Here is a 19,411-nt window from a genome sequence, read left to right as displayed (position 1 = left end):
TGGTTTGGGGTGGTAGTGGTGGGGAGATATGAGTTGGTTGCGGAGGTGCTATCTTAGATACTCCAGAATACTAGGGTCATGCCCGTTTAATGCTACCTACTAAAGCTAATTTTATACTTAGTTTTCTTGATTCATGAAAATGTATCAGAATTAAGCTACTCATGCCTGAATGGCAGATCTGGCCTCTCCACCCTCCTTGTTAGTCCTTGGATTGTTTAAAAGACCTCACCTTCCTTTCTTTCAGTGTGGATTTCTAGGTTACTTGGGAAAACCACCTGGGTTTTGCACTCCCATCCGGGCAAAGTCCTGTACACCCAGCAAATTCATGTCTCGAGCCTGACTCAAAGTAGTTGGAATGAAGCCCATTTACATGAGAGTCCTCTCAAGTTTCTTCTAGGACAGTCCCTAGGGCTAGTGATAGTTCTGCCTTTCCCAGCATCCTGAGTCAGACATGTGCTGAGAATCTGCATAGGCGAATGCATTGGTCATAGCAATGCTGCTGCCAGGTCAGATGGCAAATGAAATGTCCTCTCCTGTAGGATTACTTTCAGGATTAGCATTTAGCCAAAGAATGCCACTGAGGAAGTTTGTCTTTTGGTATTTTTTGTCACTGTTTTCTTCCATGTACTTTCATAACAGATCTTTCCTGCTTTGATACTCTTCCCAGTGTCTCGTCTAGGCAGGAAGCTTCTCTAAACTTCTGGGCCTTTTGAAAAGAACAGTCTCACTCCGTTCAAGCTTAGGTGTTAATGTTGGATAGTAATTTATTTTATCTCCCTTCCCGGTGACACCCCTACCCTAATAGGAATCAGATTCTTAGTAATGTCTGACAATGTTGGAAAGTTGCTTGGTCCATTGGTATGGCTCCCCAAGGCACAGAGGAGTCTTTGGTTCTGGTCTTAGCACTGTGTTAACAGACTGTAACCTAGTCCAATTGAATAGATAGAGCCTCAGTTTCTTTATTTATGAAACGAGAGAGTTAAATGTAATCAGTGGTTTTCAGCTATATCAGCCATATCAGTGTCTTCCTTTTGTTTGAAACCTCCCTTTTTACTATTCTGAAATGAAATCCGGGGATAACATAAGTTACTTATATACATAATTTAAAAATCAATATAGTGCCTTAACTGTAATAGAGAAAGGCATAAAAGGGAAATATTTATATAAAACAATATGTATTTAAATATGTAAATGCTCAGGCCCACCTACACCAGAAGACGTATTCATTAGATGTTTGCAGCCATACGTAGAATCATAAATGTGATAGTTACACACGCTACAGATAGGATTATGTGGTACTTGCCCTTGCATATCATTTTTATTGGCCATCAAATACAACTAGTGGCATTGCTGTCAGTGATGTGATTTTCTGAAATGGTGAACATTTCTTGGTAAGGTTCCAAATAAAATAAACTATGATCTTCCCTTCTTGGTTGTTTTCCTAAAAAAAAAAAAAAAAAAAAAAAAAAATCAGTGTATATTTAAACTGCAAAAAAAAATATCAAACCAAAACAAAACATGTGTTTATATGTAGAAAGGAGTTTTGTTCTAGGCTTAGATAATTAAATACACATTTTTTACTTATGTTATTGACTGGCCGAATGTTGGGAAGTCAAAGTGGAAATGAGATAATGCTCTGGGAAAGGATGGACTTCTCCACATTGCAGACTGTTGGAAATCCTTCACTACCACCCACAAAATGCTGGTAGGTTCCCTCCAAATTATTAGGAGAACAACAGAAATACCCACCACAATTTCCAAAACACACTCTAAGTGAGGAGAGGCAAGATGGATAGTGGGAAGTACCACCTCACTTGAGAATTACTGAACTGGGTGATATTCTAAGTCTGTGTTGAGTGGACCAAGGGTAGACCTAGTCCTTATGGGGCACAGAGCTTATTCATTAAGGGGGGAAGGGTTCAAATAGAGACTCAAAATCACAAATACAAAATTAGGTAGGGACGTGGGCATTTATTTACAATGGGAAAAGATATTATAACAAAATATAGAAGTTTTCCGTGCTAGGGGCACCTGGGTGGCTTAGTGGCTGAACATCTGCCTTTGGCTCAGGTCATGATCTTGGGGTCCCGAGATCGAGTCCCACATTGGGTTCCCCACAGGGAGACTGCTTCTCCCTCTGCCTAGGTCTCTGCCTCTCTCACTGTCTCTCTCATGAATGAATAAATAAAATCTTTAAAAAAAAGTTTTATGAGAGACACCTAACTCTGGGAAATGAACAAGGGGAAGTGGAAGGGGAGGTGGGGGGGGGAGTTGGGTGACTGGGTGATGGGCACTGAGGGGGGGCACTTGGTGGGATGAGCACTGAGTGTTATGCTATATGTTGGCAAAATGAACTCCAATAAAAAAATTTTTTTTTAAGTTTTTCGTGCTGATGAGTACCACAAACATTTCAAACACCTGGTAAAATTAATGAGCAGCCTGACAGGCCTCTATCATATTTTCCCCCTAGTTTTTGGCAGCACACCCTGATTACCTTTCACATGACAATGAATGTCATTTGCTGTAGAGATGATGAGGGATATTTCCATGTTTCCTTTAACATAGTCAATGACATTTTGTTTCTACTAGTGATAATTTAGAAATGTTTCTTTTGACTTCACATTGGTTATCAAGTACATTTTTAGGAGTGTTATCAAATTTGGGGAAACTTCTGGTTTCTTTTATATCTAAGCTGTTAAGCTAAACATAAGTATTTTGTACAATCACTACCCTAAGCTCTCCTTTTTTTTTTGTATGTTTTTTTAAATTGGAGTTTGATTTGCCAACATATAGCATAACACCCAGTGCTCATTCCACCAAGTGCCCCCCTCAGTGCCCATCAGCCAGTCATCCCAACCCCCCGCCCACCTCCCCTTCCACCACCCCTTGTTCGTTTCCCAGAGTTAGGAGTCTCTCGTGTTCCATCTCCCTCACTGATATTTCCCACTCATTTTCTCTCCTTTCCCCTTTAATCCCTTTCACTATTTTTTATATTCCCCGAATGAATGAGACCGTATAATGTTTGTCCTTCTCCGATTGACTGACTTCACTCAGCATAATACCCTCCACTTCCATCCACGTCGAAGCAAATGGTGGGTATTTGTCATTTCTAATGGCTGAGTAATATTCCATTGTATACATAGACCACATCTTCTTTATCCATTCATCTTTCGATGGACACCGAGGCTCCTTCCACAGTTTGGCTATTGTGGACATTGCTGCTGTAAACATTGGGGTGCAGGTGTCTCCGTTTTTCACTGCATCTGTATCTTTGGAGTAAATCCGCAGCAGTGCAATTGCTGGGTCTTGGGTAGCTCTATTTTTAACTCTTTGAGGCACCTGCACACGGTTTTCCAAGAGTGGCTGCACCAGTTCACCTTCCCAACAACAGTGCAAGAGGGTTCCCCTTTCTCCACATCCTCTCCAACATTTGTGGTTTCCTGTCTTGTTAATGTTCCCCATTCTCACTGGTGTGACGTGGTATCTCATTGTGGTTTTGATTTGTATTTCCCTGATGGCCAGTGATGCGGAGCATTTTCTCATGTGCATGTTAGCCATGTCTATGTCTTCTTTGGTGAAATTACTGTTCATGTCTTTTGCCCATTTCATGATTGGATTGTTTGTTTCTTTGTTGTTGAGTTTAATAAGTTCTTTATAGATCTTGGATACTAGCCCTTTATCTGATACGTCATTTGCAAATATCTTCTCCCATTCTGAAGGTTGTCTTTTAGTTTTGTTGACTGTTTCTTTTGCTGTGCAGAAGCTTTTTATCTTGATGAAGTCCCAATAGTTCATTTTTGCTTTTGTTTCCCTTGCCTTTATAGATGTATCTTGCAAGAAGTTGCTGTGGCCTGTGTTCTTCTCTAGGATTTTGATGGATTCTTGTCTCACATTTAGATCTTTCATCCATTTTGAGTTTATCTTTGTGTATGGTGTAAGAGAGTGGTCTAGTTTCATTCTTCTGCATGTGGATGTCCAATTTTCCCAGCACCATTTATTGAAGAGACTGTCCTTTTTCCAGTGGATAGTCTTTCCTGCTTTGTTGAATATTAGTTAACCATAGAGTTGAATGCCCATTTCTGGATTTTCTATTCTGTTCCATTGATCTATGGGTCTGTTTTTGTGCCAGTACCACACTGTCTTGATGACCACAGCTTTGTAGTACAACTTGAAATCCGGCATTGTGATGCCCCCAGCTCTGGTTTTCTTTTTCAAATTCCCCTGGCTATTTGGGGTCTTTTCTGATTCCACAAAAATCTTAAGATTATTTGTTCCAACTCTCTGAAGAAAGTCCATGGTATTTTGATAGGAATTGCATTGAATGTGTAAATTGCCCTGGGTAGCATTAACATTTTCACAATATTAATTCTTCCAATCCATGAGCATGGAATATTTTTCCATTTCTTTGTGTCTTCCTCAATTTCTTTCAGAAGTGTTCTATAGTTTTTAGGGTATAGATGCTTTACCTCTTTGGTTAGGTTTATTCTTAGGTATCTTATGCTTTTGGGTGCAATTGTAAATGGGATTGATGCCTTAATTTCTCTTTCTTCAGTCTCATTGTTAGTGTATAGAAATGCCACTGATTTCTGGGCGTTGATTTTGTATCCTGCCACACTGTCAAATTGCTGTATGAGTTCTGGCAATTCCTAAGCACTCCTTAAATTGACAATACTTATTAGCCAGTTTGTCACTGATGTTCTCATGTTAGTAGCTTAACATTCATTTATATTATCTTTATTAAAGTCAGCATTTCACATCAAGTCAGCAAGAAATTTAAAGGCAAGAATTCTGACAAATTCTGTTTTCTATGATCCCCACCAAAAGGATAAAAATAATGTTTTTATTATTTGTAGTGGTCTTATTATCAAATATATTTCCTTTAGAGGAGAACTTCCCTTTTGAGTTGACATTGATATAGACTTTACCCTTCATTCACATTTTTATATGTTCAGTTATTGAGAGAATTTTTCATAGACTGACATCTAGTGATGTGCATTTCAAATCTTGTTTCCCCTCCACCCCTCTCATACTTCTGGGCCTGGTGGCATAGCACATGCTCATGGCATGCCATGACTTCAGCTCCTCACCTTCACGTCATGATAGATACCAGGTGAGTCAGCAGAGTGGATGGTAAGAACATCCCTAGGAGTCTTTCTTAGTTTGGAGGTGAAAGCAAAAACTTGCTTCTATGCAGAAATGATTCTGAGCCACATACATATTTCCCAGCAACACAAAACTAAATGCATCCACAACTCAACTTGCCCTACTATCCAGATTCCCAATATGACCTCTAATGGTACTCATCTCTGGAAGAAGTGTGATAGAAAGGAAGTCAGAGGGGATCCCTGGGTGGCTCAGTGGTTTGGCACCTGCCTTTGGCCCAGGGCACGATCCTGGAGTCCCGGGATCGAGTCCCGGGATTGCGTCCCGGGATCGAGTCCCGTGTCGCGGGCTCCTGGCATGGAGCCTGCTTATCCCTCCTCCTGTGTCTCTGCCTCTCTCTCTCTCTCTCTGTCTATCATAAAAAAATAAATAAATCTTTAAAAAAAAAAAGAAAGGAAGTCAGAGAATAAAGAGAAAATTCTTAACTACTATGGTTGAAATATTTTACTTTTCCACATGATCTGTAAAAAAAATCTTTTTGTTTTTTAAAAAAATTTGATTTTATTATATTTTATGTGAAAAAATATATATTTGTGTGTATTGGAATCTTATGTGTGTGTATATACATATATATTTCTACCTCCACACATTGCTTAGAGGCACTCCCAGGGCTTTGAAAGAGGCCTGTGCAAACAGAGCTTCATTAGCTTCATGACAATTTGACTCTAACTCCCTATGATTCTTTGAATTAATCTGTAATTTTGAGGATAAGAAGAGCTGGGAAGTCTTTCACTTTATATAACACATAGCGCTTCCTTTATTTGTGATAAGACAGGATTTTCTTCTCTAATTACATAGACCCTTGCATTTTTTTTCCTGTGATGTTGCCAAATTCCGGGTGATAAACTACTTAAATTTTTTAGAACTAATTTTGGCTACTGGGGAAAGAATAAATTAACATATTTTAACAATTCAAGTAAGACAAACAACAAAAACCAGTGGTCCCATGGCTTTTCCCAGCCCCAGAGGCAACCGCCTTCAAGTTTTAAAGCCACCTTTGAAAGTTTTCTTTATATTAAAAAAACCCCCAATATTTATATGCTGTGATGTCTTGGATCATTGTTTTAGACATTCTTATTGTCTCCCTTCTAATGGATGCAAAGTTTTGCTTTCAGTGCCTTGGTTTCCCATCCTGCAGACATTCCTTCGGCAGCCTGCTATTCTTCCCTCCTGACCTGCACCATGCGTCCCCAGGACTGCAAAGCAAGGGTCCTGGGATTTCCTTTGCCAGGATCCAGATCTCAACAGACCCTGTCTTATCTCATTCTCCGTGTTTTAGCCCCTATTCATTCCTGGTTCTCAGATCGTTCTTTTATCTTGGTTTACTCCATTTTCTTGAAATACATCTTCTAGTAGCTTTTTCAAAAACAGTATACATGAGACAGAAATCTTTAGAAACTACAATATCACGAGTGAACATTTTCCACTCCTGTGGAATTCTAGATAAAAAATAATTTCTTAGTGGCAACTGGGTAGCCCAGTCAGTTGAGTGTCCGACTCTTGATGTCAGCTCGGGTCATGATTGCAGGGTCACTGGGTGTGGAACCTGCTTGAAAAGTTTTTTTCTAGTGTATCAGAATTCTGAAAGCATTGCTCTGGTCCTTTCCAGTTTCAATGTTGCCATTGATAAGTTTGATATCATTGGATTTCCACTCCTTTGTAGGCAACCTGTTTCTCCTCCTGGATGTTTTAGTATCTCTTATTTAATCCCAGTGCTCTGAAAATGTATAATAAATAATTTGCTTTGCCTCTGTTGATTTTCAGTCGTTGTGTTGGACCCTTGGTAAATGGACCCTTTCAGTTTGGAGGACTGTGTTCTTTAGTTCTTGGCAATTTCCCTATTTGCTTGGGTGTTTTTGTTATATATATATATATTTGTTGTTGTTGTTATTCTTGTTATATATATATATATTTTTTTAATTATTTTTTGTTCCTCCTATTTTGTTGTTCTCTATCTGGAATGATTATTCAGAAATTGGACCATCTGGATTGTTCCTACTTTCCCTTTCTTTTGTTGTTATTGTCCATTTCTTGGTCTTTTTGTTTTACTTCTATTTTTAAGGAGGTTTTCCTAGACTTAAAAAAAATATATATTTTTCATAGGAAGGGCTTTTTGTTGTTGTTATTGTTGTTGTTGGAGAATTACTTTAAAACCTTTATATATAGTATTGTTATTTCAAGTATGAAATTTTTTTTCTTATTTTTCTTATTTTTTTTTTTTTTAAGTAGGCCCCACATTCAATATGGGGCTTTAACTCACAACTCTGAGATCAAGAGTCACATGCTCTACTGACTGAGTTAGCCCGGTGCCCCTTAATTCTCTGTGATTCTTCTTCTTCTTCTTCTTCTTCTTCTTCTTCTTCTTAAAGATTTTATTTATTTATTCATGAGCAACACAGAGAGAGAGGCAGAGACATAGGCAGAGGGACTCTCCCCTGCGGGGAGCCTGATGTGGGACTAAATCCCAGGAACCCAGGATCATGACCTGAGCCAAAGGCAGATGCTCAACCATTGAGCCACCCAGGTGCCCAATTCTGTGATTCTTAATGAGTTTTCTTCTGCTTCTGGGTTGTATCTGTCTTCTCTGAGTTTTTGTTTTATTTTCTCCTGTTGCATTAGAAATACTTCTAATATTTCTCAAATGTCTGATGACCCTAGGCTGTCTATTCATACTTAAGGATGAGGTCTAAAGGGCTGTTTGTGTATCTTGAAATGTATCTAGAATCCTACTACTTCTCACCACTGTCACCTGTACCATTTTGTTTCAAACCACCATCATCTCTTGCCTGAATTATTGCAAGAGCCTCCTAATTGGACTCCCTGCACATACCAATGCATTATATAGACTATTCTCAACAGAGGCTAGAGAGATCTTTTAAAAATATAAGTCATATTACATCCCTTCTGCTCCAGATGCTCCGTATTATTCCAAATAAAAATCAAAGTCCTTACAATGATGTATTAGTTTTCTATGCTGTGTAACAGGTTACCACAAATTTAATGGTTTAAAACAATACACATTTATTATTTCACAGCTTCTTTGGTTCAGAAGTCCAGGCCTGACTTAGCAGGGTCCACTGCCTAGGGTCGCACAAGGCTGCAATCAAGGTATTGGCCAGGGTTAGGCTCCTAACCTAACCTAACCTAATCTAATACTCATCTGGAGGCCCAAGTAGGGAAACATCTCTTCTCTACCTTGTGTGGCTGATGGCAACATTCAGTTCCCTGCAGTGACAGGATTCACAAAACTCACCTCTTTAAGCCAGCAAGGAGCAAAGGAGACAGTCAGTGACAGAGAGACAGAGACCAGGATGAATGAGTCTTTTAGTGAGACAGAGTCTCATATAACACAACGTTATCATGAGACTGACATCCTCTCATCTTTGCCGTAATCTTTTCTTTAGAATCAAGTCACAGATCTTGTCCACACTCAGAAGGAGGGAATTACACAGAGGTGTGAGGGTGGGGTGCCACCTTGAATCTGTGCCACAAATGCTCTATGCTCTACATGGGCTGGCTCTTTATTACCTCTCTGACCTTATTTCTTGCGACTGTCATTATTATTCACTCTGCTACAGCCACAAGAGTCTTAGGGCTTTTGCATTTTCTCTTCCCTCTGCCTCGAACCCTTCTTCTCCCAAGTACCCATCTACATGACCCACTTTTTCACCTCCTTCATGTCTGTGTTCAAGTGTCACCTTCTCAAAGGATCCTTCTCTGATTACCTTATTTTGAATTACTGATACTCCTTACTCCCTTTTCCTGCTTTAGTTTACTTATTTGTTGTTTTTACTGTCTGTTTTCCCCTACTAGACTGGAAACTCTATGAAGATAAGGGTTTCTATCTTTTGTTTACTACGGAATCCCTTGTACTTAAAACATAGTGGTTATTCCATAAGTATTTATTAAATGAATGGATGTGTATACGCAAGACTGACTGTCTGATGGGCTCGACCATAGCGCAAATGGATGGGTGGCTGGCTGGCTTTTTTTGTGTGTGTGGGAGCTCTCAAATATCAGCATCAGTAGTGCTTTGTTCATGTCTCAGCTAGCTTCTCCAAGAAAGGATCATCCAGTCCCTGCTGGAGGACTGTGAGAAGCCTGGCTGCCATTATTTTGTAGTTATGCAGTGGAAGGGGCTGAGATTCTTATATTCAGTTTGCAAATCACCACTTTATCTCCTGAGTTTTAGTTCTGCTCCTCACCAAAACCCCTCTTCTCTGCAAGCCTAATATCCTCTAGACCTGCAGGAAGGGGAATCAACTGAATATACAAGGTAGAGTTTGGGATCTTGAGGTTTGTCCGCTGCCTCTGGCTCACCTCTGCCTTCTATCCGGTGCTTACCATTTCCTGAATTCTTCTAGAGTTCTTGTGGTGAATTAGCTTCTCTTCCACTGGCATCTTCTTTTGAATGCCCTTAGGTTTAGCCTTTCTCTGTTCCTTTTTTTTTTTTTTTTTTTAAGATTTTATTTAGGGGGTGGGTAGCAGTAGGGAGAATCTTTTTTTTTTTTTTTAAAGATTTTATTTATTCATAGAGACACAGATTGAGAGAGAGAGAGAGAGAGAGAGGCAGAGACACAGGCAGAGGGAGAAGCAGGCTCCATGCAGGGAACCCCATATGGGACTCGATTCCAGGTCTCCAGGATCACACCTCGGGCTGCACGTGGCGCTAAACCGCTGCGCCACCAGGGCTGCCCCAGTAGGGAGAATCTTAGGCAGACTGCATGCTGAGTGCAGAGCCTGACATGGGGCTCGATTTCACAACCCTGAGATCACCACCTGAGCTGAAACCAAGAGTCCAATACTTAACTGACTGAGCTACCCAGGTGCCCCTGACCTTTCTCTGTTCTGTTAAGGTATTCAACCTTCCTCTACCCACTTTCTCACTTTATATGGGTTTCTCTTTCTGTTTCTTTTCCTCCTTGTTTTGGAGAATTTTGAGAGAAGGCCATCTTGATACTGGAAAATCTCAAAAAACATTTTCATCCAGATGCTTAACATCTCCTTGGGGATAGGCTTAAAGTCTAAAAATATTGATGGCAAATGGAAACTCTCATCGGACACTGCTTGATTTTATACTAACTGAACATTAGGAAAAGGATCTCAGATAACTCAAGTGTTAAAGGAGATTGGAGGAGGAGGTGAGAAGTGCCACCTACAGTAAACACTTCAGGTAATTCATACTTTTGATCCTGTAATTGTCATTCTAGAACTCTGCCTTAAAGGGATAATCAAAAGCTCAAGCAAAAATACAAGTACAATTGTGTTCATCACAATACTAGTCATATGCTCAAACTTGGAGAAACCAAAAGATAAAATATGGCATGTTCATTGGAATGTAAGGCAGACATTAAAAGGTATTCTTGAAGGTGCTTTGAAAAGTAAAAGCAGTCAGATTTTTAGGACTATTTAATGACATGAGAAAGAGCTCACAATATATTAAATGATAAAACAAGGTGAATACATATTATTTTTATTGTAAGAAAGCTTTTAAAAGGCACAACTAAATTAGAAGCCATTCGATTTATTTTAAACCATTTAAAAAGATTCCTATGGTACACAAAGTGAGTGTTACATGCACCAGAAAGTACCAAGTTATGATTTATAAATCCATTCTAAAGAGAGCATCTGTTTCCTTCCTTAGGTACCATGCTCCCATAGGTAGATGTGGAAAGAAATGAAGCAGTCACTCCTTTTTCAAGGAAACCTATTATCTTTCTTTCAGACTGTTTGGTAAACTTATAAGCCTCCACTTTCCAGCTTTCCAAAATAATCTTTGTATGTACTTTAAAAGAATGGGCTTTTCCAATAGTCTGCCAAGCTTTTAAAGAAAGAACTATTCTTGACCAAGTTTGGAAAAACGCGTAAGTGTTCACCGCACATAAAATCAGTTTGTTCATTTCATAGGAAAATTCTCGAGTAGGATAATTTTAGGTATGCAGATAACATGTACTCCCATATTAATTGTTAATGCTAGAGGAGTTTAGTGCAGGGAAACATTACTGGCTTTTAATGAAGGTGTCAGTCTCTGTGCCTGAACTCTTCATGACAGGAAGTAGATGTTAGGAAATGTCATGGTTCAGGAAATAATCATCGCAGTGAGCTTCTGTGCTCTGCTAGCATTCATCTACACAATTCATAGGCATAGTGACTAGGAAAGTTCTAGAGGGGACTTTTAGACCTTGGGGGAAGCAAAAGCTAGGATAGCAAGCAGAAGTTACATTGGGGTATGTTTTTTGCTCCTGTCTATATTCTGTTCTCTTATTACCTTTTATTCTATTGGACCTATGCTTAGCGAACAGCCTGCCCAAGGAAGGTACAGGTTCACTCCTGCAAACACAAAGAGGTGAAATCTCCCTGCGTCGGTCAGAATGGGAGGGTTTATTTAATAGAGTTGCTAGACACGGGCACTATAAAAATAAGGAAGCTGGACTAATTAAACATAGGTTGGATTCTCAGTTTTTACCTATTTCAAACACCTGATGTTTTTGTTGAGGAAATTTTACCGATCGGAGTAAAATCTCTGCATTCGTCATGTCAGAGCATCCCCGTTTCAGACCTTCTAATTTACTGACTTGCCTTTGGAGTATCTAGCATTTCTCTGACATTTTGGATCCAGGTGGCAGAGGTGGTGGTGTTTTCAGGTTACCTGAAAAGGGAAGTTTGGGTGATACCAGCTTTTCCCTAGTTCCATTGTTGAATCTTGTTCACTGGACTCCAAACGTGAGGTTGGCCATTCTAAAATCCTACCGCAGTATTGGCAGTTGAAGAGATGAATTCACCATTAACACGGTTGGTCTTGAACCTTCCCAAGGAGATTTAGTTCCAAGGTACTTAAAACAACACTAAGCACATGGTAAGAGGTTAATACATAGTGATTCCTCAACTGACAAGTCTTTTGGAAGCAATGCTGCTATATTTTAAAAGAATTCACATTTTTCATGTAAAGCAGGGGTTTTTGGAACAACTTGTTTGTGCAGCTTCACAGGACCAAAAAGCTATAGCTGTCAATAAATACAGGCTACCCTACAAGGAGAAAGAAGGGAAGTTTAGATACACTTCAGAGCCCAGCTTAATCCTATGAAATTTTTTTCTGTCCATCTGAGGTTCATTACTCCCTTCCAGCTTTCCGACCTTGCAGCCTCTCTGCGATCGCCTCCATTCATATGCACCACAGCTACTGCTATGTTTTGGTACCTGCTTTGTGCCAGGCACTTTCCTAGGTGTTAGGTGAGGAGAGCAGACAGTGATTCCTGCCCTCCTGGATGTTTCAAAGAAGTGGGAGAGACAGACAATAAACAAGTAACAAGAATAAACAGTTCCTTGAAGATTCTCATTTCATTCGGATATAGACTTGAAACAGCTTTATTTCTTTCCAGTGACTGCTTCCAACCTTGTTCACCAATTTCCCATTTCTTAGCGAGTGTTTGGCATATCCTCCAGCTTTCTAGTCAAGTCAAGTGATTAAAATGCAGTCCAGGCCAGCTCAGAATTCAACCTGACTTCTGATTCAAAGTACAGCCCTCCCCCATGACATACTGTACTCCTGTTTACTCCATCTGGGAAGAAAAGATTCTGGGCTTGTCTCTTTTCCTGAGAAAACCTGTAAGAGTGAAGTTAGTGGGATGAAATATCTCTCTGTTGCAGCTGGTCTTGAGATTGCAACTGGCATTCTCTGTGTCCTTCCGCTGTACCCATTCTAAATTCCTTTCACACTTGGCTAGCACAGCTGCTAGCTTACCTTATGTAGAGAGGGCTGAACCCTTTGGTCATTCCTGAAATATCTGGGATCTAAGTCTGCTGTATTGTCCATGTATCATCAAATCGGGCAGGGGAATACCAGGAGATGTGCCAATACGCCACCTGGGTGTGTCAAGCACATATTCTTCTCTGTCCCTCTTGTCTACCAGCAGTCGTGCCTCCTGCTGAGGAGCAAGATCAGTGACCTCTCTCTGCTAGTATGGTGACACCTTTCTCTGCCTGCTGGTCTTTTAGAACAAAGGGCTCAGAGTGACTAGGGGGTCGCTGTAGCTAAAATGTTCCCTGGTAGAAGTATTACTCCTACGAAAAACAAGATCTTTAGACCCACGGAGTCTGAAGTTACAGGGAGAGGAAACACAGAGCCACTTCCCAGTTCGCTGCGGGGGGGGGGGGGGTAAGAGTAGGTGGGGATACTCCTAATTTTATCCCTTGGTTCCAGACCCATGCATTTCTCCTTTTGGGGACACAGCACAATATGATGGTCATTGCTCTAGGTGTCAACTTGTTTATACCCTGTGAGTATCACTTCTAAGCTGCCACCTCAGATAAACCTTCAACATGTTGTTCTACCACTCTGGCAATGTGGCAACTTCTAGAGAGGTGACTGGTATGGTAGGGCCAGTGGCTATCATGGTTACATGCTATATGGCTTTACCTCTTTTGCTGTAAAACGAGTCCCTTGGTCTAATGTACTATTGTGCAGGATCCTGTGTTGGTAGACTGAATGCTCTGCAAGCCCTTGCATACTTGTGTTGGCCAGGGCTTTGAGGGCATAGAAAACAAAGGTAAATGGTCAAATCCCAGCAGGTGAAATGCTGCCCCTTCCAGCCAGAAGGGGTTCAATGCAATCAAATTGCTACATGCTGGCTGGTTGGTCTCAAATGATGCAGTATCAGGCACTCAGAGTTGCTAGCATGTTAGAAATTTGGTGACAGCAGGAGCAAGACCAGGGTTGGTGAGGGAAAACCCTTGCTGTTAGACCCATGCATATCCTTCCTCCATCCCTGAACCATGAGCCACGGTATCTTCACTGTGATAGTTGATGACAAAGGATGGCTGATGTCAATAGACCAAATAATTTTGGCTACTTGGTTGTTCAATGCCTTTTCTGGGGTGGATACTCTCTGGTGAACATTCATATGCAATATAAGTATGTCCAGTTTTTGTGTCTCTTCCTCTAGATCTGTTTATGTGCTTCTTCCCCCAATCTCCTTGTCCTCGATTTCCCAAACTTGTTCCCTCCATGCCCCTGACCAACTAGTCAGGCCATTGACTTATGCCCATAAGTCTATGAACATGTCAACTTCAGGCTACTTCTCTTTCCACATAAAGTAGATGAGCAGGTGCAACACAGACAGCTGCTGTCTTTCACTGTTGCCCCAGAGTGCAGCACTGGTCCCTTTTGGGCTCACACCTGTATATCATGTCGTTCTACCTGTGAAATATTCTTTTTCCCTCCTTTGTCAGCTGTTTCACCAGGACTCCCAGGTGGCCATAGGTGTGAGTTGAAGGAGACACACTCATGACGGTGGTGGAAGACATGGGAGTCTAGGTTACCTGCTTCATGTGTTGTTTTTTTTTGTGCCCTCTGCTCCTCCTCATATTCAATGCTCAATGTACTACTTCAGTCTTAAGAGGTGTCATTGTTGGGTCCATCCTACCTCATGACCTGGTGGGACCAACAGAACCATGTTCACAATGGGCAACTTCAGCTATGTGGGCACTCCATCTCTCATTACCAGACCCTTCCTGTCCCACAGTATCCAGCAGCACACTAGAAGTTTAAAAAGTTGTATATAGTTCTCCACTGTAGATATTGTGGCTTTACTCTAGAACCCTTGGGATTTATGTTCTGATTCTCCTGTGGGAACTTCTGCAGGAGTTTATCATATAAACTCCCCATGGCTTTTGCTCTACCCACCTCCTCTGTCCCTCTGCTGATTTGCCTCTAGAGTCATTGGTTCTGCCAGATTGGAGGGTTCAAGTTCTAGGGCTAAATCACTGCTGTCACTGGTTGGACTTGCTACAGAGTCCTTTCCTCCTCTAGACCACTTAAAACTTGTAGCCTTCCGTGCCACTGAGTAAACGAGTCTGAACAGAATTCCCAGATGTGGGACATGCTGCTTCCAGAACTTGAGGGCAGACAGGGTAAAGGAAGATGCCCAAATACATCCAAGCAGGGAGGTTTTGGCAGGGCAGTACAAGAATAGAAGAAGGAGGGGCAAGAGTGTCATGAGGATTTGAAAGGAGGTGATTATAAAGATGAAACAAAGCACAGGAGAGAAGTAGGGGGAAAGAGAGGTTGATGGTTGTGAGCTTCAAAGTGATGTTAAGAACTACTGTAGTTGGGATACTTAAGCAAGTAGACCAAAAGAATAGGAGGTTGGAGTTTGACTTGGAAAAACAGAAGTGATGCGTTGTGTGTGTGTGTGTGTGTGTGTGTGTGTGTGAGTTGTCAGCATGAGGGTAGGAAGGTGCAATGGAAGAAAGGTTCACTTGAAATCAGAAGATGGAGAGGCCAATGCACTGCTCTGTTTTGCTTGTTTCATTTCACTGTGGTGTGTGCCTTTACAACCAGACTCCGGGTTCTTACATTTGGCACCTGACACAGTGCTGAGCCCATTTAGGGATTCAATATACACATGAGAGGAACAGCTTTAAGATCTCATGTGACACACGCAAAGAAAAATGTGAGGTTCCATCCAGACCAAAGAGCCAGAGCTGTTTAAGCTGAGTGTAGAGTGTTAAGCTTACCTGTGAGCAGATATGGGCTTACAGTCTGAAGGAGGCCAGAGGAGCAGCAGTGGAGTAGGTTTGATGATTTTTTTTTTTTAATTTTTATTTATTTATGATAGTCACACACAGATATATAGAGAGAGGCAGAGACACAGGCAGAGGGAGAAGCAGGCTCCATGCACCAGGAGCCCGACGTGGGATTCGATCCCAGGTCTCCAGGATCGCGCCCTGGGCCAAAGGCAGGCGCCAAACCGCTGCGCCACCCAGGGATCCCGGTTTGATGATTTTTATGTCCGCATTTGGCAGGGTGACTGGTGAACAGGAGACAGACCAGAACACAGAATCAGGATAGAGGTTTTGTTAGGTGTTATTTCCAAACTGACTTTTCTCCCTTATATACAATCATCTGGTTCATTATTTTTAATGTCAAGGAGAGCCTGCATAGATATTTCTTTTTCCCTTATGCTATAAATTTGTGTTGCCTTTTCTTTCTTCCAAAGAAAACTGGGGATGGCTTTGATTTTAAGGGAATCAGGAAGCTTCTTCAGCTGGGGTGTGTTTCTGTTGGGGGAGTGGGTGCAGATTTTTTCTAAAGTGGTTAGTTAATGCTGAAAATTCCTTCCACGAATGTGGTGTCTTTCTTCCATTAAAGAAAAGGCTCAAAATGCAAACTCCTGGGCGAAAGATGATATAATGCCTTAAATACATATTCAGGTGCCATGACTGAGGCTAGAGTTTTTCTGAGCCAAAGGCAAGGGGGTCCAAAGACAGTGATGGTGCAGGAGTGGGGAGAAATTGCTCTCAGGAGACGGAAAGAGACGGAGCTAAGCTCTCTGCTGGGCTCTGGCTCTGCCACCTGTGAGCCTCCGGGTTGCAGGATTTGGTGGTGAGGATCCTTTGTGAGTTCTGAAGACGTTATAGTGCTCTCAGAAAGACTTCGGGGAACCTCTATACCGTATTCCAGATATGTTGGCTAATTGAATTTAAATTAAAAAAAAAAAAAGACTTTGAGACTAGCAGAAATATCTACCTCCCTATTTGGGCGGTGCTTGCTTGCTTTCCCTCTTCTAGGATTTCACCTGACTCATCAAACATACGTTTCCTCGAATGTGTGGGAATTCTACATTCGTCTAGTTTTCCTCTCTATGTATTCCTAATCCAGTCTTCTAGTGATTTACTATGGCCCATGTATGCGGAAATGAATCTGTTTACACAGGAACTGACCAGTCATCAAATTAGAAGTCTCCCATGTTTAGAAAAGCTGAATCCTGAGATTTAAAACAAGTAGAATTTTTTTTCTTTAGAAACTCTTTCCAAAGTTACTCCAAAGATCTGAGTTTTGTTTCTAGTTCTACCACTAAATAGCTACATGACCTTGGACAAGTATTGTACCTCTTTAGGGGCCTCACTTCCCTTACCAATCAAAAGACTTCATTAATGCAATTCATGTTATGTAAAAGTGCTTGGTGAACTCAAAAGAGCCAGGTGACAGTTAGATGGCATTGCCAACAATGCAGTGGGACTCCTGGTAAATATGTCACAGTTCACAATCGCTGGAGGAATTTGGTCCGGCTTTTGCTGCCTTCATCCTTTTGGTTTTGCACCTGTTTTAGGCAGTTGAAGACAATATTAAAATCACTAGTGAGGGTTGTGGTTTCGTTTTGTTTTCTGGCCATACTACCCTCTTGAAAGCTAATTCCCAGGCTTAAGACTCAGCTTAAGTGCTGAGTCCGATCTTCCTCCTCCTCCTCCGCTTTTCTCTCCCAGAAGTGGTGTTGACGTTTCTGGCTTTTTACTTCTGCTCTCCTTGGAGACCTCTTAAGTTCGAGAACTCATTTAATTCTCCCGTCTCCAGCTGGGAGTGTTCTTGAGTTCTGTTTTTCCTCCAAGATCTGGGGGGAGACTGCTTGCTCGTTCTTGGATATTATTTGCCTTTTATTTTCAGTGGAGCACAGTTGTCTCTTCGTTTCCATTAGCCTGTTTTCTAAACATTGGCGCTGCAATAAAAATCTCCTTTGCCTTTAGTGAGATCGTGAATATTGGACACTGTGGTTCTTCCGGTGCATGTTATTTATAACCCAGCTCCTCTGCTGCAGCTCAGACACCCCTGATGATGTGAAAACTCAAGAGTTATCCTTTCTCCTTTCTTTCCATTTTACACCTTATGGCTCTGGCTTGACCAAGGAGTCAGGTAGCAGGCATAGGATTAGACCAATTTGTGTTTTGGATGGCTTGAGTTTATCTACCAACCTTGGAGTCACAGAGGTGAATTTTCATCCCCATTTGCCTTCTGCTTGCTGTGGGACATTAAAGGGTTGGTTCATATCTCTCAGTCTTCTGAGTCCTTATCTGTATAGTGGGTATCATTATTTCTAGCCTGCTTTGCAGTTATGAGGAGGAAATGAAATATGCTTTGTGATCTGTGAGGTACTCAATACACATAAGTGATCTTTGTCATGATTATTGTTCTTGTGGCTGATTTTCTAGGAGTTTACCACCCATATTGTCAGGGCTGGGTCTCTGAGACGGGCTGACTCCCTGGAACATAGGATGGGCTATGTGGGAATGGTGGAGTGTGGGCACAGGGACAGCGTAGGGCTGTAGTACCTGAGGTTCCAAAGGATGCAAGTGAGAGTGTGTTGATGAATATGACTTGGGCACCAGGTAAATCTACTTGTAGTCCCAGGGTAAGGGCTTCCTCAGCAACAGCATCTTCAGTCTTTCTCCTCCCAAGAAGAGCTGGCTGTCAGCTTCTCATTTCCTATAGCACTGTCTACCTACCCATAGTACTTATCTGACAATGTCAGGGTCATCTGTGCTATTTATTTTTTCAATTTCTATATTCTTTCTCCCCTGCTGAATTACAGGTGTTTCAAAGTCTGGAACCATGTGTGTGCATATATGTCACCCCACAGTGATAGCACATCACAGTGATTTATATGTGGTAGGCACTAGAACTGTGTGGTATTTATGTGAAGCTGGGCCATGTTTTTCTTTGTTGAGGATTGGAGAGAAGAAAGTCTTCTGAGTGTGTTCTGTTATTCTGTAAAATGTTTTATTTTTAACAAAGTCATAAATGAACATACATTAAAAAGTTAAAAAGTGGTACAGGCTTATAAAAACAGTAGTCCCTGCCAACCACACATTCTAATCTGTTCCCCAGAAATAACTACTTCTTAACTGTTTAACTGTTTTCCCTCCTCGGTATTATCCTCCATATTTATAAATATTTTATGTGTATATACTATCTCCTGGTTTATCAATATTATATGTTATCTACTAACTTTAAACATTGATAGATGCAAACTTTTTTTTTTAAGTAAGCTCTCCACCCAGCATGGAGCCCAATATGGGGCTTGAACTCACAACTCTGAGATCAAGATCTGAGCTGAGATCAACAGTTGGACACTTAACTCACTGAGCCACCCAGGTACCCCTGGTAGAAGAAAACTTTTATCCTTCTTTCATTCCCCTTTCTTCTTCCCATAATCTAATATAAATATAGTTATATCTCAAATTTTGGTTAACTTGATTGTCAATGTTCCAGTTATCTATCACTGCATAACAAGCGTAAGACTTAGCGATTTAAAACAACTACAATGATTTTATTTCCCCTCATAATTCCTTGGGCCAGGAAGGGCTTGATTTGCTGGTCCTTGCTCTGGATGTCTCAAACAATTGCAGTTGCCAGCATATAGAGGTAGAATAGTAGGAACTGACCCAAATGCCGTATAGCTGGAATTGTGCAGTA

The sequence above is a fragment of the Canis aureus genome, chromosome 19, assembly GCF_053574225.1.
Source record: "Canis aureus isolate CA01 chromosome 19, VMU_Caureus_v.1.0, whole genome shotgun sequence".
In the NCBI taxonomy this organism is placed as follows: domain Eukaryota; kingdom Metazoa; phylum Chordata; class Mammalia; order Carnivora; family Canidae; genus Canis; species Canis aureus.
This window is presented reverse-complemented; position numbering follows the sequence as displayed.